The sequence below is a fragment of the Simochromis diagramma genome, unplaced genomic scaffold, assembly GCF_900408965.1.
Source record: "Simochromis diagramma unplaced genomic scaffold, fSimDia1.1 OVJJ01000205.1, whole genome shotgun sequence".
NCBI lineage: Eukaryota > Metazoa > Chordata > Actinopteri > Cichliformes > Cichlidae > Simochromis > Simochromis diagramma.
In genome coordinates, this window is record NW_024386782.1 from 5,108,555 (window position 1) to 5,134,190 (window position 25,636).

Below are 25,636 nucleotides of genomic sequence, written 5' to 3' on the forward strand. Positions count from 1 at the left end.
AAAGAAAGTGCAGCAGAGCCACAGTTACATCACACACGCTGACTAGAATATATATTTTGTTTGCAGTTTACTGCCCGCTTATGAATGTTGAGCTTACATGAAGAACCACCTATTTCCATGAGCACAGATCTCCTCCTGTAACAAACATAAAGTTGCACAGCAGAAAATAAAGCAGCAAATGCATTGTGTGAAGTTGGTCTAACTTTTAAAAGACACGTTTGCAATGCGTCAAAAGGGAAATCACAGATGTGTTTTTGCATTTTAAGTTGAGGAAAGGAAAAAGGTTGAATATGCACAAATAAATGAACCTGCAATTCAAACTGAAGAACCATCAAACATCTCTGAGGAGCTCATCAAGAGAAGCTACGACTGAGCTGCAGAGCCCCACACAGGGCTTCTCTCCTCCTGGACTGCCTTGTGTTTCTCCTCACTCCATCCTTGGCCTTGGAAGTGCAGCTGTGTCCTGTGGGAGACGAGGAGGATGGGTGTGGCAAAGGATTATGTGTGTGATCTGATACTCATAAGCCAGCAGGAGTATGTGTGTGTGTGTGTGTATGTGTCTGTGAGTGCACATGCACCAGAGCTCAACTAACCCAATCAGAGAAATGTTGCATGGCAACGGTCCACAAAGGGACACGGTTATGTATACGCATGTGTCAAGTGTGTTTGTATGTGTGGAAAAAAGGAGCGAGACAAAGACGGAGACTGTGTGCATTTGTGTGCATGTCTGAGTGTTTTGGGCTATTTGTGTGCACTGCACAGGCAGACCTTGAGCGGGCTCTGCATTGGAATGGGGTTCTGCATCACACCTTACATTTTTTGTGCACACGCTGCCTGTTGAACAGAAGAAACAGATGCACAATGTGTGTCTATCAGAGACACAGTAATAACACCAACAGCCACTGCCACAGAGGAGCACAGGTATTAAATATGATTAATGAAATTCAACAAAGTGAGTTAGCCATGAGAAACTGCCACACACTCATTCGACGTGCATCTCTGTTTCTTCCCCGAAGACACCAATTCATGGGAGTTGCCCTGTTGCTAAGAAAAGGCTGACAGATTGTTGGTTGTCAGGGGCCTTTGTTTTGTGCTAAACCTACCTGTGTGATATAAATGCTGTCTCCGGTCTTTATTTATACCCCCTCTACCCCTTTACTCTTCTGCTGTCAAAGTGAAAAGCAGCTTCGGTCCACCTGACAAGCAGAGACTGCAAGACTTGTTCTGTATGGAGCAAATGAGGCAGGTGAAACGAACAAAAAAATGTATTCATAAATAAATTGGATTTGATATTCACCCCCACAAGTGGATATTGAGACAAATGCATCAATTTGTTTGCACAGCTTCCACATAAGGGGCCACCCTTGACCAATTTGTACATAATGTACATTAATGCCTGAATCAATAAAAGATGGCTCCTCCCTCCTCATAGTGCCGCATCATCTCTCCTCTCTGCACTCTACGTCTTAAATCTGTATTAGCATCTTTGAGCTGTTCCACAACTGATTTTTTCGCAGGAGTTGTCTTTCTGGGTTTTTTGTTTTGTTTCGTTCTCTTGGGGGAAAATGGAAAGAGCTCCTAAATTTAGAGTCTAACTCCCTCAATAAACAGTTTGGAATCAAACACGGCTTTTAATAATCAGCTCTCTGCCTCCAGACACGTCTTAATCACGTATGGAGTGTTAGAGGGGGAAGGAGAGGTTTTGTTCAGGGCTTTTCCAGTGGGGATACCCACACCTCTCCCAGTCCCACATGGCCACACCCATCTTTCTTTGTCACCATGTTTTGATGAGCATGTGAAGCCAGAAGTGTGTATGTGTGTGTGAATGAGCACTACTGCTCTATTGTGTGTATGATTAACATTTCCTTCCCTTCACAATACTTTTGTGTGTGTGTGTGTGTGTGTGTGCGTGTGTTTGTGTGTTTATTTATCTCAAGTGCAAACACTGCCCCCTCCTTCTTCCGTAACATCTCTCTTGCATGTCAGGGTTAGGAGTACAAGAAAGGCCCAGACACAGCAGTGATGCAATCACCATCCCACCCACTCCACCCCCTCGCATTTTACCCCATGAATCATTCAGTGGTCAGGTTTGAGCGGGGTGGGGTGGGGGGTGGGGGGGGGCAGTCTAGTCATGCCTGCTATGAAACTCTTGATTGTGGCAGCCACGAACCCCTCAATCCTCCTCTCCCTTAAATCCCTTCTTGTGGCGGGCTCTGTCACATCTACCATTGAGCAGGCGGCACACTGTGGTGAACATCAACCCCTCTGGGAGCAACGTGTTAGAGAGAGACAGCAAAGACAGGGAGGGAGAAAATAGGAGATGTGGGCGAGGGTTTGCAGACATGGACCACTGATCAAGAGTTGCTTCTGGCTTAGAGGGAAACACTTTACCTGTGCTGCTTGAGTAATCATGGGTGACCAGAACTATCCATCATTTATTATGAGGCTATTTGGCCTGGAAAGAAAATCACCTCAACCATCATTTTCTCAGCTACTTTACTAAATGTACACGTCTCCAAGCTAAGCTTGAACATGAGTGCACCTTGAAAAGACAACAACCCGACTTTACAAAAATAAGCTCAAAATATCACGTGTAGTGGTTATTCCAACAGTCTTTGGACGTAGGTCAACTGAAGTTTCGTCTTGGATGTGAAGCACATGAAACTTCTTCACAAACTTGAAGAAGTCCAATTGATTTCTATTTTTCAAGCTCTTAAGAGGTTACATTGTTGCTGATGACTACTAATAAACTGACTAAAGAATGGTGCATTTAGCAATACGCCTGCTATAAACAAAAAGAAAAGAATTAAAAGTCATGAATAAAAATTACACATTCTAACCTATTTAGAGAACAGAGAGCACATCTGTGAAAAAATGAATCATCGCTAGACACCTTGAGGCTAGCACGAAAGGCTAGAAAAACAAGATATTATAAACTTATACAGCTTCTATGCTAGCAAACAGTTGCCTATTTGCATATCCTGTAGATATGCAGCAGATCTCAGATGTGTAGTTATGTCTCCATCCACCTCTCCAAGTGTAGTTCAGACCCTTTCAGCTTCTGATTTTTTCTTTCTTTTTTTGTTTTCTTTCTTTGTTTGTCTACATCTTTGTCTTAAGCGCTCTGGTTGCCCATTCCTCTGAAAAACATCTTGCTTTTGTGGCAAGGCTGATGTTGCTGCACTCGAACTAAAAATCTGAACAATAAGCAGTAAAACTTTAAAACCCTCTACGGAGCGGCAGGAAACAGATGAACCGTCTGTACAAGTATGTCCTTTCATAACACACAGTAATTTGATTGACTGGAGCAGTTCTGAAGAAGAAATCAAACAGCCATATCAAGTCTTCCATTTGTAGATGCTTCAGGTGTTATAAAGCTGGGTGTTTGTTATGCTTGGGTCTAGTCTACATAGATGTGGATTTACTTAATAAGACAAAGCGTTTGCCAGAAGGTCTGGGACTGTGCAGACAATAATCTTGTCTGTGGAGGCCAATACATACACCCATTGATCTATGTGTAGGCTCAAACATAATAAATAGAAAATAATGAATAGTTTGCAAATTGGACCCTCAGTTAAAGACTATTTGCACACTGTCTCTCACATGCGAGTCCAACATGCCAGTGAAAACCCTAATTTGTTAACACACATTTTAATAGGCTTATTCCCAGAACCCCCTATATTCCCGTTAGTCGCTGCTATTTAACTGTAAAAAAAATTCCCCAAACCCCATGGCTCTGCGTTGTTCAACATCAAACAATTTTCTTTAAAGCTGTCTGATCCCAGCTTGGTTCTCCAAAAGACTTGATCTGAGAGCTGTTTTGTCCCATGTGCTTCTCCACATTTCTGCTGGTAGCAGTGGTAGTGGCAGGGTGGGTTGCATTTCAACTTCCTGGGGAGTGGGAGCGGTACTGGGACGTTTTGTTATGCTAATACGTCAAACTCAAAGAACATTTTTGGCTCTTGAAGAGAAGAAACAGGGTCACGAACGACAATATCTAAACCTTACGCACGCAGACCTTAAAGGTTCAGTGGGATGCAAACAAACCAGCATCTTGCAGCCTGACCGTCTTTTTCGCCTTCAATTTTTCTTGCAGCTCGTACATTCGCTGTGCCCATTCTGGTTTAGGGCGAGGCTGTGCAAACACTGAATAATGTATCACTGCTGGTGAAGTTAGGTGCGAAGACTCAGTGTGAGATTTGCGAGAAGAAATATGTTCATGCTCTTTTAATTCTCCTCCCCATCTCTTTCACCTGCGTCTAAAATGAAGGAGGAAGACAGCCTATTACTCCTTCCCCCTACAGACACCCACTGCTGCACCCCTTTCCACATCATTCACCCTCACGTCTCTAAAGTTGTGAGAGATTTCCTGAATGAGATGAGTGTTAATGAATGGAGAACAGTGGAGAGCAGAGAGAGACGCTTGTCAGGCTCAGGCTTCATGGGTTATGTGCTCATGAGAGTCAAATTTTCACGCTGACACGCAGCTTGTGGTTATGTTATCTTTCTTCTTTCCTTTTAATGAACGCAATATGAGCGTGTGTGTCTGTGAGGGGTGGGAAATGCTTTAATAAATAGGCAAAATATTTGAGGAGACTGTAGAATACAGACAGATGGAAGAGTACTGCTTTTGAATGCATGACTCCTGACAAAAACAAGTTTTGTGGACAAAGAAAACAACAAATGTTTGAAGAAAAAGTTGCTGGAGAAAAGAGAAATTGCAAAGTCCCCTTTCTCCAGTTTACATCACAAAAGATTCAAGAAACCTGTGTTATTTCAACATCTTTTGATTATAATAGGAAGAGTTTCCTTTTCTGCCTTTCTAAAATGCATCTTCTCCTTTTCTTCCAGTCTTACAAACTTCTCATGCTTCCAAGGGTTCACATATAGAGATCCTAGAGATTGCTTTACCCCAATCCTCACACGCACACCAAAAAGGTAAGTGTTCGCTTTGAGCAAAGCAGGCTTTTCCCATCTTTTTCACACGTATTCAAAACAAAAGGAAATGCCTGTCATAGAGAAACACACAACTCTTTGGGAATTGTCTGTGGCAGCTCTATAAAAAGTGAAGCTGTGTTATAAGGAGAGAAGTGTAAGTGGGAAACATAGGGAGGCGAGGCAACCAACCAGGTTCTTCATTCACACCTGTGAACAGCATCCTGTGCTCCCCGGGGTAAAGCATCCAAATTGTGTAGTAGAAAAACAGACTGTGCTTGCGCATCCCACCATTTCTCGCTTCTTCTTTTTTTTTTCCTCTTCCGTTTGTTGGAAGGGTTGCCCTCCTACGCAGCTCTTCCCATCAGGGAACATTTGTTACAATGATTGACACACTGCTGAAACATTAATGTTCCTAAGGCAGATATCCATGTCATTTGCATTTCATACTTTGTTACACAATCGCAGACCTACAAACGACAACAATGCCTGTTCCGCTATTTACAAACTGTTACTGTGGTGGCAAGGTTTAGCAACACTGTCTACAGCAGCACGGATAACTTGATAGGTGGACTGATGACATTAGACAGTGGGCCAAATTTTTAAACACAGCCTGAACTTTTTTAGATGAGCAGACTTTAAGTAGTCTTCAGGAATAGTTCTTCAGGCTTCTTGAAGGACATTCAAAGCTCTTCTTTGGATCTTGGCTGCCTTTTGGTCCATTCTCTGTAAAGATAATTCCTCACTGCTTCAATAATGTTGAGGTCTGGGCTCTGGGGAGGCCAATCCATGACTGATAGTGCCGCATTGTGTGTTTTTCTATCCAGTTATGGTTCTACTGCATTGGCAGTGTGTATTTGGGATCATTGTCATGCTGAAAAATTAAGCTGTTGCCTATTACAAGGTTTCCAGATGGTATTGCGTGTGACTCAAAAATGACCGTACTTTTCTGCAATTATAATGCCATCTATCTGACAAGATCTCCAACACCACTGGCTGAAATACTGCCCAAATCATGACAGAACCTGTTTCTCTCCCTTACATATTGATGAACATATACACTAAAAATGACAAATTTGTGTCCATTAGACCTGTTCCATTTGATTTTAACACGAGTTCTTGGGTAGTATGGCATAACTCAGCCTTTTCTCCTTGAAGAATGGCTTCTTGAAGCATGAATCTACTATAAGGCCAGATATAGTTGGATAATTCTTTTTGTAGATTCAGCTAAAGAAAGTGCCCTGTTCAAAAAAGATACAAATTAAAATGAGTTCTTTGTTAAACTCTCTGCTGTGTGCATCCATAGATGGACAGATCACTGCATTACTTTTGCATTACTCCATAAAATGACCTGAGACTACAGTCCCACACACCAAAATGAATCCCTATCCTGATGAGGACACACACAACTTATGAACGTATGAACACAAAACTAACACAAAGCAAAGTTAATAACAGATTTCCAAGCATCACCAAAGTAGTTATACAGTACAAACATGTACAGGTGGAAAAAATTAGGCTATAGTCCTGCAAGCCTTACTGCTCACTCTCATTGCTTTCACTATCCACTGAAGTAGAGGCTCTGGCTGCTGGGCTGGGGTCAGCATACAGCTTTAACATCACTTCGCTATGCAGATGCTTGCAGAGAGCTGAAGTTGTGTATCAGCTGTTGCAGTTGTTTTTGTCCTGGACACAGTTTGCATTTCACCGTTGTAATCTTCTTCTTTTGTGCAATAAAAATAAAAGTGACGTCTGTATCTCCACTCCTAAGAAGCTGTGGACTTCTCCACCATTTCCACAAACTGTTGTTAAACCCAACACGGGTTCATTCTGTAAGTTTGGTGCCATATTTATGCTTGAAGGATTCATTGGTTAGTGTTAACTGGCTTAACAAACAAACAACTGTTCCTCTGAAAATGGTCAGGTACTGTCAAGGTACCTGGGTTGTTGACCTAGTGTTTTCAGTATGGACACTGTTTAGTTTCCTATGTATGTTTCCTGCTTTATTGTGATAACCTGTTGTTTATGTGCATTATGTTTAGTTTTACTTCCTCTGTTCCATTAGTTAGATTCATTCCAGCTGTGTTCTCAGCTGTTTCCAATTCTCATTTACCAGTCCAGTTTCTGTCAACTCCTTGTGTGCGTTTCCCGTCATTTATGTTCAGTCTTTCTGTTCAGTCAACAAACACTCCTTGGAGGCAAAACATTAAGAAATGAGGTGTGCACAGTATTGCACATGGATGCCAATCTTATCTTATTATACCTGCTTTGGTTTCATGTTAAATTTGTGATGGTTAGTTTGCTGCAGTTGGTGCAACTTGTTAAATTTTACAAAAATGCCAAAGTTAGCTGGCTGAGAAAATTTGTTGTTTGTTCGAGCAGTAGTGGTGACTTATTTCTGGAACTTTCCCCCAAAACCTTTTTAATGGAAACAGGGAACACTGACATTGGAGCATTTCCACCTGGTGAAACTTAATCTAAAGGAAGACTGACACTGAATCTTAATGCTGCCTCTGGCTTGGAATGAACTGCAGAATTTCCAAGGTAAATCTTTTCAAATTTTCTGCTGAAAACACAAAGTCTTTTGTCTTCTCTGACAGAATATAAGAAGTTGTATCAACAGCTTTTCAGTTCACTTCAGTTTAGGTTTATTTATATTGTGCAAATCACAACAACAGTCGCCTCAGGGCACTTTACAGAGTAAAGATATTACAGTATTCTTAAAGAAACCTGGAAAATCAAGCCACGCCCTATGAACAAGAGCTTTGTGATGGTGCAAAGGAAATATTCCCATTCAACAGAAAGAAACCTCCAGCAGAGCCAGGTTGAAGGAGGGGCAGTCATATGGGGGAAAGAGAAAAGGAATAAAGAGAGAATAGACAGAGAGGACAAAACACCGAATAAGAGAGAGAAAAGACAAATCTAATGACACACTGCTGTGGTAAATTAACATGTGTGAAATGAAAAGAGATGAGACTTGGTGCAAAATAATAACAATGTAAAAGGTTTGGAAAATTGTCCAGCTGCCTGCTCCAAACTCAAATCAATGGAAAGCAGCATTTTTGACATGGAATCATTCTTCCTTAACATGTCGCAGATATTTTTGTCTCTTCAGACATGGTCACTGAGGCACTGTGTTAATTTCATCCCTTCTGTTATTTGTAGTTGCAGTAGGACAGCTCATGCCTGTTTGTTTGGAGGTTTGGCAGCTGCTGCAAGTCCAGTGACATCATCATGCTGGCACAGTGATTACTGAGAAATGCAGTGAAAACAACATGGCAATGACTGCTAAGCACCAAAGACGTCTCCAAATACAAACAAACAGACTGCAGATAATCACTTAGAAATAATTTCATTGACTGGTCTTAAGAAGAGTGGAAACATAAGATGCAAAGATGAAATAAAGGCATTTTCAGGTTTTCTTTCACCGCAAAAAATAAGTAGCCGGATTAAACTTGGGTCAGGGCTGCTTAAGTCCACCAATAATCGACCGAGTCAAGGTCAACAACCCAGTCAGTCCTGCATAAGCCCTGTGTGGATTGGTCAAATATTTCTCAGCAATGATCACACCACGCTTTCAGATGCTTTTCTTCCAGTGAGAGCTTGTGAGTGTTTATTTCATGTGAAAATGATGCTATTTGTGCTTGATGAAAATGGAAAATCAGCATCAATATTTAGTGAAGCCATTCAGCAAATATTAGATGCTCACCAAACCTTGGAGGTTAACATCACAGTTTTCAACAAAGTTGGAAAAGTCAGGTAAAAAAAAAAAAAAACACAGATGAGAAGAAACTTAAAAATGAGAAGCTACATAATGACCGGATCTACGATGTTACATCTTTGTCCAAATTAAGTGTTGAACAGATTCAAATAATCACACACATTTTGCTAGTGTATGATATACTTAAATGACTGTGTGATAAGTGTTAAATGACAACAGCTAAAACAATAAAGTCTTCCGAAACAGGAAAATAATGTAAAAAACAAAAATAAAACAGTAAACAAAGGCTATAAATATTGAAAATGAGGCAGTAAAATGTTTAAATCTCTTAATGACCCATTAGCTTCCCAATTTTAAGGTTTTCCCACGGTGTGAAGCAATGAGTGTAATCAACCGCTGCTTTACAAATGGGGTGTTTAGATGGTTCAGATACATAATATCTCAAACCGGAGATACTTGCAGCTGTCTTTTATTATTAGTATACACTTACATAATATTTTTCTTTATTATTATTACAGTGTATAGAAATACTGTGGAACCAGAGTGAATCTGTGAACTCATTCCAGATCAATTTAAGGTTCCTTTGTTTATCTATAGTAAGAAATCAAATCACGGGGATGCCTTTGCATCTGTGACTACAAGCTGAGTTCAGACTGTTTTGAAATACCTCATTCTAAATGAGCAGATATTGGACACAATCATGGATTACTGAACACAAAATATATGTAGTATATTACAGCAAAGCAAACATATATTCAGACTTTAGACCCCATTTATAACCATGTATAGGCATAACCACATGTCTATATATGTTTTATATGTGTATACAAATAAATAATCAATATAATATCATCAGTTTTGTTTTAACTCTCCACAACTGGTAGTCGCTAAAATCAAGGCTCTATTACAGTACCCATCTATTTTCAGAAACCATTATAATTCAGTGTTCAGTGAGCTACAGAAAAACAACGCAGCTTAATGAGTTTATTTTTAGAGGCTGTGTTTTGAATATTTATGAATTTCTTTAAAGAATGAAAAAGTTGCTTTTATAATCAAAAAAGGATTTTTTTTTATTTTTTTTTTTAAAAAGAATGACATTTTATGCAGTTCTTTAAAAAGTCTATCCTGTGCCGATTCCTACATCATTAGTTAATGATACACCGAAGGGCACATGCTCATGACATCACATCTGTGATTAAGCTTTTTGTGCCAACCCCCCCGGGCAGCTGATTGCACAGTAAACAGACACGTACTGAGAAACAGCTGTCACTCACTCGAGTCTCAGAGGTGTCCATCACAAAGGCTCGCAGATCCAGAATTCTCACCATCTGCTGCTGTTTTGCTGGACGTGCAGTGCAGGCCCAGATCACTTCCACTGTTTGGTGTAGGAGGAATCGTCACTGACCGACGGCAGCTTGCAAGCATGTTCGGAGCCATATGGGGAAAGATTGACTAGCGCATGTTTCACAAGGCAAAATCATTATTGTTTGACTCACAGTTTCAAATTTCGCACCCTCCCGGACACACGCCATCTAGCTGCTCGTTTAGGACATTAATTTACAGCTTATAATCACCACAGAGGCCAGGACATAAATACTCGACTCAGCACCCAGTGTCACATGACTGTCTGTCATAAATAAATTACTTTATTCTCACAAATGTACGACCAGATAACTTCGTTAAGGACAGCCCATGCAAATTCCCACATTACATGAAGTAATACTCCCTGTGTATTCACACATTTACAGGGAGAGAGCCAAAGAGGCAGATAGAAACTGGAAGTGCTGCACAGGAGGACTTGGTAGCCATGACAATAAAAATTAAATATTTAACTTCAAGTAGATGCTCGTTCATTTAACTAGAAGTTTATCATAGAAGCCAAAAAAACCCTTTCTTGAAGTGCAATCTGCAACCCACTGTGCATGCTCATTAACGTTTCTGGCTCAGCTTAAACACCCAAATTTGCACTAGAAACAAAAACAAAATATCTGAATTTACACTGAAGTTCTGCAGCTATAAAATGCTAATGTTTTTAAAATACTTTTGCTCTCTAATATCTCCACATGCCAAACACTGTCCTGATTATTATTAATGATTATGATTAAGTAAGGATTGACTACAGTTAGGCAAACGTGGCCTAATCATTAGGTAATGCTGTTCAAACAGCACCACAGGACATAAATTTCAGTGTTATGCAAAAAAGAAAGAAAAGAAAAAAGAAAGTTAGACAAAAAAAAGTCTAAGTTCATGGTTTTTAGGCAGATTTATTGAAAAACAGCAACAACAAAAAAACAACCTTTGAGCACTGATGCTAAACATTTAAAACTAATGTTTCCTAAGTGGCTAAACCTCAGTCTGCATAATTCTGAGGCAAGCTGACTCTGCAGGCGCAAGAGTCTTTCAGAGGTAAACTTTATTACAATCAAAACCACCGTCTCTTCAGTCAGTGCATGGCCAGACAGGAAAAGGGAAAACAAAATGCAGCGCTCAGACAAAATGCCTAAGGTTTAAAGCGGGGAGGGAGCGAGAGAGAGCGTATCGATCTTTGGTCCCAACTGCTTCCTCTGTCAGCAAAATTCTATTTCTAGATCCAGCATATCTCATGAAGCCAATCAGACCCTGATTTGCGCTGAATGGCACTATATTACCTTGTTGTTCTTCAATTTGCAGTGATCTATTTATATACGAGCTTGCTAAACTAGACTGTCATTTAAGTTAAATTTAGGTGAGACGGAGAGACTGACAGAGGCAAAACTCCTTGTCATACTGTTGTGAAGCTTGCACTGCATCCCAGTTAATTGCCTCATCCCATGAGTAAATTCCCACTCCAAGCGGTGCTATCAACCCGTGCGACACATTACCTAGCTAGCATGAATGAAACCCGAAGGTAATGAGCAATCCCCCTTCCTCGTGTCAGCAGACGTTCATGAACAGTGTGGTAATGCAGAAACTCGAAGTCTACACGGAGACTGCTTTTGCAAACAAAACTGCAAAAGTGTCAGAATCTTCCCCGCAAAAGGAGGGGTGTGGAGATTTTTTCCTATCAAGCTGCATTGGAGACTCTTGTGGGGCTTGTGAGCGGTGCCAGTGACAGGAAAGTCTCCTGAGAGGAAGGGTCTCATGTTCATGATCTCAAGCACTTGGATGTCGCACTTGGTGACAATATAATGTGGAGAGCAAAACAAACAAAGTCCTGCTTTACTGCTTTAACAAAGATGCTCTAACACAGCTGACATCGAGCAGAGTATTTATTTATTTTATTACTTAGCCAGAAAAAAAAAGCCTCTGGAGAAATGTTTGGAGCAATCAATGAATTCCGATTAAATCAACAACTGCAACGGTGGGGCTGTTGTAGATGAGAGACATCTGTGGGTGATGCAACATGATTCATGACGATCTCAAGAGTCATTCATCCGCTATCAGCCAGTCATCTTCCCAAACCTCTGGGTCAGCCCCGTAATAAATATAGATGTTGACACACAGATTCTACCAGTCACGGGAGCAGACAATCCATGTTGTGGGTGGACTGAATCTGGCCCCATGTCCACACCTGACACCCTCCAATTATACGTGACAGATGCTTGGCGTGTGCACACGCACATTAATACTCTACAGCATGGAATGAAATCTCCATATCTGACACTGCCCCCCACCTCCTCCACTTCTCCTTTTGTTCTCTGGGTGTATGTGACCAGATGTGGCCCTACTACAAATTTAATAAAGGGTGCTGCACTGCTACTGTGTGTGTCTGGCTGCAGTGTGTGATAGACTTTGACACTTTTTTAAGTGTATAAGCCATATTGTTGTCGTAGCATGCATGTAGGTGTATGGATATGTGTGCCTGGTGTCTGTTACACATGTAAATACTGATCCTATGGATGGGTTTTACCAAACCACCTTATTAGCAGGCTCCATGTGTCAGTGGTTAATCCCCTGGTCTCTCAGGGGATGCCCCCTCCCTCTTTTCCTCCTCCTCCTGTCACCCCCTCATCACCACCTCCACAGATGGGTCCTTTTATTTCCCCACAGAATACTAATGATGGCAAAGAAGGATTCCAAAGGGGCTGGTGTCCCCCCCCCCTTTAATGCCAGCAGCGGGGAAGAATGGCAAGCAGTGGATGAGGGAGGGGAGAGGGAGGGGAGAGGGAGGGTCCTACGAGCAAACAGACAACAGCTAATACAAACAAAGATGGATGTTTAAGTGCTTTCCTTTGAATGAATGAAGTGTTTCTATGTCAGCCCTGTTTTTAAGAAGGTCTATATATTTTCTGATGAAGAAAATGAGTAAATGCTGATACTTTAGATGTCAGTTTCCCAAATGTTCTGACTGTATGTAGTACTGAGCTAAAATCTGGTTTCAAACCTGATTTCTTTATGTTTCGCTTCAAAGGAGCCAGACTTAAACCATTCCTGTAACTAACATGTGGACAGTTCCTGGTGTGAGTCTGTGAGGAGAGAAAAATACCTCTGAGGTTGACTCAAGACTTTTGCACAGTACTCTATGTTTGCAGTGTAAACATGCAGAACATCTGGCTACAAAACTTGGTTAACATTAATGAAAAAGCAAGTTCAGAAAATGTCATTCCTATTAATTAACCTAAGTGTACAACAACACAGAATCAGGAAACGTTCTTCCCCCAATAAGAATAAATTAGAAAAGTTTCAGCAACTCAGCGAATACAGACACATACACAGAATCAGGAGGGAAATTAATGTGCTGTAACAAAACTGTGGATATTACAAAGTTACTTATATTGCAGGTAGCCATATGGTGGCAAAGTATAGCTCATATACTCAAACAAGGGATGAAGGCAACAGCAGGCTGAAATGGACAAAAAAAAAAAAAATAGAAGAAGTGACACTAGAGTTTCTAATTATAGACGAACATTACTGAGTGTTTCAGTGATGTGACAGTGGATTCTAAACATAGCCCTGGAGTAAATCACTTTGTCTCTGAGGCTGGTAGAGGAGAGGAGAAGGAGGGTTAGTGTTAGAGAGGACGACAGAGAGATTTTAAACTGCTTAGGTGTCCCACTGCCAAATTGATTGCTACTGAATCCCAGTTGGACGAAACTGTTTTCATGACTCGTATAGCATCCAACACCGCAAGCAAAATTAAAGACAAGCTGTTTCATAAGGACATAAAAGAAACAAACAAAAAAATCAAGTTACTTGGGCTGCTGGATCTCCAGCTGGCAGGACTGCAAACAGCTGCATGAAGCTTTTGTCAAATTTGGACCAATTGTGTGGTCGGCAAAAATAACGTGAGCTTATCTTCCTCCACCACAAATATTTAGTTTGGACAGGTAAAAAGAAAATGATGATCAAACCTTTTCTTTCCTTCTCCACAATAGATTACAGCTATTGATATGCACTTGGAGAGATACGGGTAAGTGAGGTTTCACTTAAAGCCATGGGATAAGAAGATACAATAATAGGTTTAAAGCAAATCTATTCGGGTGTGTCACAATGTACCACAGTCCTTGTGTAGATACTGCTTGCTTAGGAATTGATTTAAAGCTACAGATCACCCATTAATAGGACACTAGATGGATGTGCTTCTCATCACTAAGCCGTATCACTGCTTTAAATACATCAAAGCACATGTTTCCATGTGGTCACTGCATTAAATATAAAGTTCATAAAAGTATTTCTTTCCCTTTTTTGTAAAATGTTGTTTGTTATTGAAAACTGTGATAAAAAGTAGACAAACTATTTGATCACAAAAAGCTATTTGAATGCAAGAACCATGAAAGTGATTTCCTTTATAAGGTGATTAAATTGTCCTAGGTAATATTTTGCACAAACCTTGGATGTTTTACTACTGCAAGAAAATCGCCAGCACTTTTTTTTTTAGATGCCCTAAAAGCATGTTTCTCTTTGGAGTATAGTAGAAAATCTGTTGCAAATGTAGAAAATTATCAATTGTTTATGCTCCATATAATATAATTAGCTGTTGGCAACCTTTTTATGTGGGCAGTTCCCAAATAAACAACAAGAATGTTCAATGACTAGTTGGAATTTGCTTTGTATGTTTTACTAGCAGGACCTGCCAATACTATTACAAATTAACACACGGACTGAGCTGAACCCCAATGTCAGCACACAATGTCAAAAATGCTTTACTGACTGAATTGGAGCAAACAAATCCTTGAGGGCTCAGCCTGACAGTGGAACAGGATTATGCACCTGAGGTCCCTTCAACATCCTCATCAAAACCCTGCTCCTGGTCCTTGTCCAGGCACTTCATCAAACCTTCCTCCCAACCTTTGATAAATATAAATTAAACTGTCCAATAATTATTCATGCTAGTCTTGTAAACTCAATGACAACATTTGCTGAACTAGTCACTCATGTGTTTAAAAATACCTGTAAGGTCAGTTTATACGACCCTCAAATAGACACAAATAAGTAGAAACTTCAGTAATACAAAAATGTATCTTAAGTTGGGCTGATGTATTTATTAGGGCAGGAAATCTTCCATAATTGAGATATTTTGATAAGTAGTGTGTTGGAGTTATTACTCAAAAGACTTAATGCACTGCACATTACTCATTACTTTTTTTTTTTTTTAAACTAATGCATTCATTGCTTACTCACTTTCAGGAGAAAGTAATCTGTTACTCTTTGTATTGCTTACTCTGTAACTTGTATAGTCACTACACACTGGCACAAATCACTATGCTAATGAGGGCTGATGTATATATACACATGGCCACAACAGCCTAGCACCTCCTCCTCATGCTAGTCAACAACTTGGTCATACAATGTCGTGGGAGGGGATCTCGTTCTTCAACCAGCAGTTGCCCTGGTGTCCCTGTGAGATAGGAGGCTGCCTGTGTGCGGTCTGTTCTGAATTGTCTGGGTAGAGAGCAGACAGCCACATCGTCCTGCAGATCTGTAGAAGACTGCCTACGCTTCTTAAGTGCTGACATGATGAAGAAACAGCTTCCTGTCGTGTTGTCTTATTGGGGCCCCACTGGTCTGTCTCTGACATCTCCCGTGTTATGGAACTTGCCCTGTAATTTGGAGATGGCACTAGCAATCACTCCAAATAATGCTGCAACTTGTCTTTGTTAAACAGCAGTTTGATATTACCCTATGGATAGGGCTCTATCAAGAATGTGACATGCTGGGAGTAGAGAATCAACTGGCTGCTGTAGCAAGGTCCATGCTCATCAGGTACCAACCAGAGACCTGATTTTCAGAATCTGGGGTACAAGAAGCTCAAAGTCAGTAGCAGAATAAATTGTTTGGCACTGGCAAAGATTTAGCAAGTTTTTCTGGGTCTAACCCACATACTCAACTCTGCTGCTCAAACCACAAATGTATTTGCCACACAAATGTGGCACCATTTAAGGGGAAATAAACAGGCTTTCCAACTTTATAAGATTTATTAACAAGAACCATTGTTACAAGTAAGAAATAATCCACCAAGCAAAACTTCCTTTCTTTTAGTTCTGTTTATATCCATCAATTTTCTTCCACTTATCCTGTTCAGGGTCAAACTGGAGCCTATTCCAGCTTTGATCCTTAACCTCTCAAAGGTATATGTCAATTGATGCTGGCTCTAAAGCACCAATCTTTCCTTACAGAACTACAATTACACAATCCCCCACCTACACTGCACATTCAAATTGTTCTTTTAGTTTCAGAAGAAAGGTTTCATATTTCCTCCTACTCACTCCAACACCAACAGCATCTAGACTCTGAGGAAATTCAGTCCTATTTCTGTTTTTATGGCTCTATATTGGGCCTCTCTCAGTGTCAACAAATATTTCTGAATCCTAGTGTGACCTTTAATTTACATTTTGAGTTTGAGCCTTTAGGAAAAAAACTGCTTTGGATTAGACTCAAAGTTATTAGACATGTTCTGTAGAATCTAAAGGAATATTAATTTGCTGAGAGGAAACATCTTTTCTCAGAGGGACAGACTGAGTTAGAGTGCTTACAGCAAGTGAAGGGCCACAAATTGAACAACCAAATGGAAACATGACACAAAGTGCTGAAAATGAATAAATTGTCTTCTTTGACTTGGATAAGGCCAGTAAAAACGGTGGCTTCTGAAATTGCCAGTATGTGTAGATTATTGGGACATGGAGTGATTTGTTGTTGGTGGGAGCTTGGATTCCAAATAAAGTGCAGATTCACATGGAACATACAGTTAGTTTCCACAGTAATGCTAGGGGATAACACTTGGTAATCAAGCAGCGGTTTGCAGGGAACCACTAACTGACTTTTGAAAATCAGTGCAAGTGAGTAAACCATTTCCCCCATTTTTCATTTATGTAGCTTATGTTTTATGATTGAAGACAGTTTGCACCTTTTCCTCAGCTCTAGTGGGAGCATCTCACTGCCTCAGTGAATGTTTAATAATCCCACTGAGGGAGTTAAAACAATCCACAACTTTCTTGCTGTGAGGTTTTACAGGAAGAAAGTTCCTAGCTTGAAGTCCTGGTCAGCTCGAGCCTTTCTGTGTGAAATTTGCATGTTGTTCCCAGTGCTTGTGTGGGTGTCCTTCCACAGCCCAAAGACATACTCGTTAGGTTTTTTGGTGATTCTAAATTGTCCATAAGTGTGGGTGTGCAAGTATGTGGTTGTGTGTGATGGACTGGTTTCAGCTCCCATGTAGGGATGGGTACCGGTATCCGGTGCCATAATGGCACCGGTTCTGACATAAAAGGTAGTAACCAGACCGAAAAGCAGCGCACATTTCGGTGCTTTATTTCGGTGCTTTTTTTCCTGAGACGTAGACATACACTTTGGATTCTAGCCAATCATTTTACCTTTCCGGGGATAGTAGGCGACCATGGCTCAAGGGGTTGGGAAACGTATCTGTAACCGGAAGGTCGCCGGTTCGATCCCCAGGCTCTCTGTCCTGGTCGTTGTGTCCTTGGGCAAGACACTTTACCCTACCGTCTACTGGTGTTGGCCAGAGGGGCCGATGGTGCGATATGGCAGCCTCGCTTCTGTCAGTCTGCCCCAGGGCAGCTGAGCGGTCAGCTGAGCGCACCATCCGCTCCGAGCTCCCTGACCTGCACTCAATCTACAGCAGGCGGTGCTGGACCAAGGCCAGGAAGATCGTGAAGGACCTCAGCCATCCCAACAACGGACTGTTCTCTCTGTTGAGGTCAGGAAAGCGATTCCGCTCCCTGAAGACCAACACAGAGAGACTGAGGAGGAGCTTCTTCCCGCAGGCGATACGGTCTCTCAATCACACCACCACACAGTACTGACCCACACATACAGTTCTTACACACACTGGACATTGTTTTCACTTCATTACTTAAATCACGCTGCTGTTATTGTGTATATATTTATTTATATTTCTTCATACATTCTTATATAGTTCTATATTGTGTATTTTGTTGTACAGTTATTTTATTTTCAACTTTAATTTATATATTTTATCTTATTCTCCCAGTTAAATTTACCCTTCATTCTAATTTGTGTTGTACAGTTATTTCATTTTTAACCTTAATTTATATTTTATTCCTTCCTAGTTAAATTTACCCTTTTTAATTTTTCATATTTATTTCCTATCTTATTCATAGCCTTTTCCTTTTTTGTTTTCTTTAGGTCACGAGCAGTTGTCCAAGCATTTCACTACATATCGTACTGTGTATGACTGTGTACGTGACAAATAAAATTTGAATTTGAATTTGAATTTGGCTACAACTGTAGCTTGCCTCCACCAGTGTGTGAATGTGAGAGTGAATGAATAGTGGCATTGTAAAGCGCTTTGGGTGCCTTGAAAAGCGCCATATAAATCCAATCCATTATCATTATTAGGCGGGCCCAGGTACGTGCGTTCTTTTAGAGCAGAGCTACAGAATAAAAAGTCTGGCTGTACTTCACAGCAAAAGATGCAAACTCAGCAGCCTGCAATAAGTGCTTTAAGGTGATACTGTGCAAAGGAGGTAACACCTCAAATCCGATGAAACACCTGGCGACTCATAGTGTTTTTTTTTTAAAAGCTGAGAAATGCACAGTATTTCATAGCTTGCTGCGAGACCTCACACCGAGCACATCTACTGCGGGTGTGGTGCCCGTTATCGGTCCCAGAGTTAGCAACATCCCCCAAAGAACCTGAAGAGGAGAGTCCTGGCCCCTAGCCCTGCCAGTGTAGCAGAAATGATGAGGATGATGATGGCAGCAGCAGCCGTTCTTCTCTGGGTGAGTAGCTCAATGTTGTCCGTGTGTAATTTACGTTGAGTAGGCTAACCATGTTATTACATTAATGCACGTAAGGTGAACTAGCAAACACCGTAGTAGTTACATGCGGCTGTCTTCTTGTTTGATGGCAGATACTCCCTTCACCCTGGCCAAAAAGGCTAAAATGACCAAAGAAAAAGTGGGAAACAGTTAAACATGAGAGGTTTTTAGACAAAATTGGTGTTTTTTTTTCCATTGATTAAGCACTGCTTCCAGCCAAGAGTGATACCATACATGCTCTATAGCTGCAGAAAAGGCTAACATTGTTATCTTTTTACAAAAAACCAGCTAAACATGACAGGTGTTTGGACAAAGTGTGTGTTCTCCATTCTTTAAGCACCGGTTCAAGCACCGTTTAAGCACCGGCACCGTTTTAAAAGTACCGGTTTGGTACTGGTATCGGATAAAACCTAAACGATACCCATCCCTACTCCCATGTGACCTTATGTTTGTTAAGCGGTTAAGAGAATAATAAAGTGGATGTGGTGAATGGTTCACTCTCATGAAAGGTTTGAAAAGGATATATTCACTGCTGAGAATTTCTCTCACTGCTTCTCCTCAAACATGCTTGGTGCAAATTTACATTGGCAGGTGCAGTCATAAGATGAACTCAAACTGATACCCTGTCTTCACGTATCTGCAATTTCAAGTCCATCGTGTTAGGAGAAGTATGCTGTCCTCCCAGGGCCTGCATGGAACAGAGCGGGACATTTATCTGTGTGTTTATTTCATTTCTTCCTTCTGTCCGCAGCTGAATTATTGAACAGAATGCACTCAGGAAAGTAGTATTTGTGATGGGTTTTGCAGATACTGCAAATTGTACCCTTTTGGGTCTTTCTCTTTCTTTTGGAATAAAACAAGGGGCTCTGCACAAGCTTGAGAGAAGGAAAGGGTGGTGGAATTCCTCCCTGCTGGCTACAGCGCCGGCCGACTCGTCTGCCTGCAGAAGCAACAGATGGCCATGGTCTTGGGTTGCTAGGAAACTGGTAATCAAATACTTTAATTCAGATTGATTTGGGAATCTGAGGTTTGTTAAAAGCAGGGTGAAGTCTTTTGCTATTCAGATGGCAAGATGTCTTATTTCTCCTTATTTTAGTTGGACAATATTTGGTTGCTCTCAGAGATGGATACAGACTTTGCATTTTAGTCTGGACAGACTGTAGTTGTTGTGCGCACAGAGCTGTGAATTTACATTTTTTACTAACAGTGACAATGATGTGAAATAAACAGACATGAAAGCAGAAATATCCAATATGTGTGCTAGTAAATTTAAACCAGAGGTGATATTGGCTCACTGGGACCATTTTATGTTGTTGTCTGCGGTCTCACATTCCTTGTCCTTATTTCTATCATTATGTTATTAAAACATAACATATATCTAACATAACATAAAATCTCAAATTAACTGTTTTTATTACTCTTTGTTGTTTCGTGCTTGTAGCCCATATGCTGAAAAAACTAGATGAAATGAAATGTTCACACAGGAAAGAAGTTAAAAAAAAAAGACATTCCTGTCCTCCCATATTCTTTGATATGTTTTTCCCTGATTCAACCCATTTAGTCCCACCTGGTCAACCTGGTTATTTTGTGATGACATAATGCACTTTCAAACTAGCTTTTGTAGGTAAGATATCAATCTGTGGATTTTAAATGTAAAGCACAAGTGACAAAACTTGTACAGATGTCCTTTGCATATATGTTTGTGGGGAAAATGTTTTGGAGGATGAAGATGAATTTTTTCAAAAGCAGCTCTTTTAACATCTCAGGCAGCTGTACCACTACACATAGCCAGGATCACATCTTGGCTTGAAAGTAATTCACTCAAAAGCAGCTTCATAAATAAATTCAATCTGCTATTATTTTTGTAATACCCCACTGAAATCACGATGGCTCCTGTTCAGTAAGATTGACAAAGATTTGTAGTAAATATTTGGATGGATTCAAAAAGGCAAGAAAACACAGATTAAAAAGTTGTTCCAGCTTTGAAACTGTGTAAATTATTGTGTGACTTACTCCAATAATGCAAAAAAGAGACTGATCATTGACTAAAATGAGAAAATATATTCATTTTACTAGCATGAGTTTGGAATCTTTGTGAACATGATATGAACTTTGCCTATTTTAATGTATCTGTTTTTTCTGTAACATCTACCATTTACCATTGGCCATAAATAAACTGACTTTGCCTCCTAGATTTTTAAGTAAATGATCAAGAAAGGGAAGAACCACAAGAGAGCCAAAGTGAATGCATCACTATTGGCAAGCACAGCATTCTCCAGATGATGACTGTTTTGCACACGAGTTTTTATTAGAGAGCAGATTTGTTGATTTGGCCGGCTCTAGTGCAGGAACAGTTAAACCTCCTGTGATGCTGCAGTGCTGCAGCTGGTTCCCTCAGTCGGTGGGACTGATTGGAGCTGATATAACATTTCCCTGGTGAGTTCACAAATAGATCCAAACACAAGTCAGATAAAACCTAGAGGAAAAACGTGGCCGCTGACTGTTGGTGTTGACGCTAACTGTTCAAAAAAGGTGTGTTTTATTTATTTTCTCTTTCATCTAAAAATAAACCTTAGACAGTATTCTTCCAACCCTTTGTTCTTTTTATGTGTCTGTATGGCAGACACATCTGGGGGTGAAAAATTATAGGAAAAACGAGCCTAAAATATCTTCCTAACAGCTTCATTATATGCTGGCATTGACCCCACAAGTTTCTGTGACACAGGTGGAGGGATGCAACTCCGTTCTTCCAAAAGATATAACCTAGAAATTGCTATGTAAGACCTAAAACCTCGTGACCTTGAATGCTATTGCATATAATTTTCATACCCAGTGTCCTGTTAAAGTGAGCAGCAAGAAAACACCACCACACCATCAAAGGATAAAGGTGATCAATGAGAGCAACTTTTTATTGATTTATGGTGACCCTTTCCTCTAAAAGGAAACTCAAAGCCTACCTTACTATAAGTCTCCATGTCCCTGAAAGCTGCATTATGATCTATAGGACTGATCTAGACACAAATGAGACAGTTATGGTGTATTTAGTTAAGGCAGATCAATCATTTAAATCACTGCACATACACCTGCTCGAGGATCGAATACATGACTGTATCTCTAAAGAATAAGAGAAAGGATTTTCATTTGCAGTAAATAACCTGAGAGTGTGCATTCAGCTAACAATGTTGTGTGTTAGCAGATGTTTTTTTTCACCTGCAGCGCATTTGTAGCGCTGCACCTAAATACACATTCATAAGAGACTTGCAACAGAGACTAAATTAAATCATGTGATTAAACAGCTCGGCCCATTTGTCTTTACTGTCATATCCATTGTATCACTATTGTCTACAAACACAAAAATACATCATTTTTGCTTGTCTTTTAATTGACTTTAAGCAAGTACACATGAGAGACGGAGACATACAAGGAAGGCCCCTTTGGCAGAACTGAACCGTGAATATTGGATTACGACTTGCTTTGTTTGTGAAAATGTGAAAAATCTAGGTCAGATTACCTAAAAGTTAAGTCAGACATGGACAGCAACATTTTAATTAGGTGTGACTAACACCTAATTAAAATGGTGACTATTTATTTGTTGATGAAAACAAACATTTTAGAATTATATCTTTCTAAGTCATTAGGAGGCACTCAGCTGGTCTCAGCAGATGATAAATCAAACTGACTCGAGTACATCTAAGATCTACTTTTGCCTAATAAAATGAAAATAAAATAATACTTGACATTTATTATTTCTCTCATCCTTGTCTGAGGTTTTCTTCTGTTGAGATGGCGCTAGAGAGATGATACCTTTTTTTGGCTTCTTTTTCCTCTCCTAAGAATAGATGTGAAAAGTTTAGTCTCAAGGTGATTTCCCGCTCATCAGAAACCATTAGACGGTATCAAATCCACATGTCAAAAGTTTGCATCCTCAGAAGCATTTCCCAGTGGTAACACGTCATCAACCTGGTGACACATCCGGTCCCCATACACCCCGTTCATGGACCAGCAATCCATGAGGCACATTTTCAAACATGCCCTACAGATAAAACAGGAGAAAGCTTCTTTGTAAATAGAGGACAAAAATCTCTTTCTCCAAAATCCTTTCTTCTATCCTTGAATATTGCTTAGGAATTTAAAAAATATAGGCCAGGGAGTAAACTTCACAAGACGTTCAAATATGATGCACTTCTTGTAAAGCTCACAGGGTGTCTCACACTGTCTCCAGTTCTATAAGAAAGTGCAATCTAATGTATATATATATATATATATATATATATATATATATATATATATATATAAATAGCAAGCCAGAGAAAGAGGCAGGAAGGTCACACTGCTGCAGGCAGCTGACACAAAGCACTTCAAGGTGGCTGAAAGGGGAGTGTATAAATGCATTTTTACATAATGCCATAAACATGAATTTAAATGACAACATTTATAACAAAAATGCGTACTCAGTCATAATGTTACAATTAAAAGTGTAAAGTTTATAGTACGGAGTAGTTTTTTGATCAGGGTTTGTCCTTTGGCTCACACATTAAATCTACGGTTGCCTTTTAATCCTGCCTCCTCCTTCTTTTCCTCTGTTGCCAAGCGCTTGGTCATTGGGGTTGGTCTCATCACCGGGGTTTCCCTTTACTACTACAGCATCTTTATCTTACAAAATATGGTGCCTTGAGAAAACTGGTGATGTGAACTGTTACTAGAATGGAAATGAAGTTATAGCTCAGTTGTTTAATAGAAGTCAATAGAATTGTGTAGTTAAATACCAACAATGACATTTGTTTTAATGTAAAGTGATTTATTGGGTTTGTAATTTACTCATTAATCACAGTGCTCATTATCAGGTAAAATAATGAGCGCTATGATGTAGACATGGTGGGCCAAATTTCCAGTCAGTAAATAGTCTGCAGTGCATAACCTCGCTGTTGTCCCTCTCTTTCTGAGCAGTAATAATGTCTCAGGAATTTTCTTTTAGAATGCTGACAGTCATTCCCAAAAGACTGTCAAGTTCCCAATACTTCCTTCCACACTGCTTATTTTTCCTCTACTGGCAATGAGTGCAATGATAAACTTACACAAACTTCAGAAACATTGGGGTATGATGGAGGAAAATCACTTTCTGTAAGTATGGAAAAATCATTTTGTAAATTAACTGCTTAACACACAAATAATTAAATTTTTATTTTATTTTTTTGTAAAGATCAGAGGGCAGAAAAGCACTGGGGTGGATGATGAATTAAATACTCAAGTAACTGGAAAAACATAACTAATGCATGTGCTACAATCATTCACACTAAAACATCTATCACAAACAAGCACTCACTCACAGACACGCCACGCTAATTAAAACATTCTGAAAAATGAGATGCAAAAGATTTAACGTCTCTCGCTTACAGGGGATTGTGAGTCTTTAACCTAACGCTGTCATGCAGCCCATTCCAGAAGTGACGTGCATAGTACCAGAAACTAGACATCTACAGTTTAGAGTTTGTAAGAAGAAGTTTCAAACCCTGTCTGTCATTATTATTAGCTCTGAACTGAAGATGTTCAATATCTCAGAAGGCCTTCCTCTCTGCTTTGAGAAATACTCAATATGCCTGCCAAGTGTTTTATCCAGGAGTGGGTGAACCATTAGTGCAGCCAACGGGAGACTGAATGGTGGATTTGTGTGAGTTGGGTGACCATAGACACAAGTCTTAATGAATATTAAACATTCATCTGTTGATACACTACCATGTCTCCAAAAAATTACATAGACTAGCAAATAGATTGCACTGTTTCCACTCCAAAAGCAGTCTTATACTTATATGTCCAACTCAGGAGGTGTGAGGAGTGGGATAAGTCACACTACTCATAGCCAAGAAAATATGTCCCTTATATCTGAATCATATTTTTGAATTAAAAAATAGACAAATCTGTTCTAATTCCATAACCCTTCCTCTGAGGAATTAGTCACATTTCATGGATACAAATGGGTCAGCAGGTGACCAGTGTTTAATTAAATGTCATGGTCCCTGTGCCTCACCAGCTGATCCTGTATTAGGCAACATGTTTTTTTCTCTCTTTCTCTCTCTCTCTCTCTCTCACCTGCCGGGGCGGTGCTCATTATGGGCTCCCGCCCCTGGCCCACGCACCTGCTGCCTATCGGGATGATCACAAGGCCGATTTAAGACAGCAGCACTGTGTCACTCGTCGCTGGATCGTTGAGCTATCAGCGTCAGTCGCTCAGTAGTTTGTGAATCAGAATCTGTGAGTTCTTTCCGTCTGTTCGCCTCTAACTAAAGTTTCTGTGTACAGATCTTTCCCGGACCTTTCCCTGCCTGCCTGTCATCCTGTGGACGAGTGAGTGGATTTGTGTTTCCCCAGTGTGGGGAGTGAAGAGAGAGAGCCTTTGGAGGGCGTCTGATTCCCGTCTTTCCCCTCACATACCCCGGAACCCTGGACCCCCCTCCCCTCCCTCCAGCACGTTGTAAATAGCATCACCTGGTGTCGTTGTGTAAATAAATTGATTGTAAACTCTGTAAAGAGTCCCGGTCTGTGCCTGAGTCCGTTAACTAAAATGTGACATTAAAGAACTTTTTGGTAAACTAAAGTCAAAGTCTGTTCCTTGAACTGGAGGGACAGGGAAGCAATCCTGAAGTCCACGAGAGAAACCTCCAACATACAGGCAGGAAGCGAGGGAATAACATATACCCAGCCCCACTTGTTGCCTCTCTCTGAGGGCAACTCCAGACCCTCTCCAGCAAACACGTTCTAATCCAACCT

At 40.3% G+C, this 25,636-nt stretch overlaps 2 long non-coding RNA genes across 2 annotated transcripts; both read left to right on the top strand.

Moving 5' to 3' along the window:
• The first annotated feature begins 7,088 nt into the window (after window positions 1-7,088).
• Window positions 7,089-8,844, top strand: LOC120722671. Its single transcript, XR_005693561.1, has 3 exons — window positions 7,089-7,228; window positions 7,371-7,479; window positions 8,101-8,844. It is a non-coding gene; the product is annotated as an uncharacterized LOC120722671 (long non-coding RNA).
• A 16,032-nt stretch (window positions 8,845-24,876) lies between these two features.
• Window positions 24,877-25,399, top strand: LOC120722701. Its single transcript, XR_005693571.1, has 2 exons — window positions 24,877-25,087; window positions 25,169-25,399. It is a non-coding gene; the product is annotated as an uncharacterized LOC120722701 (long non-coding RNA).
• The last annotated feature ends 237 nt before the right edge of the window (window positions 25,400-25,636 follow it).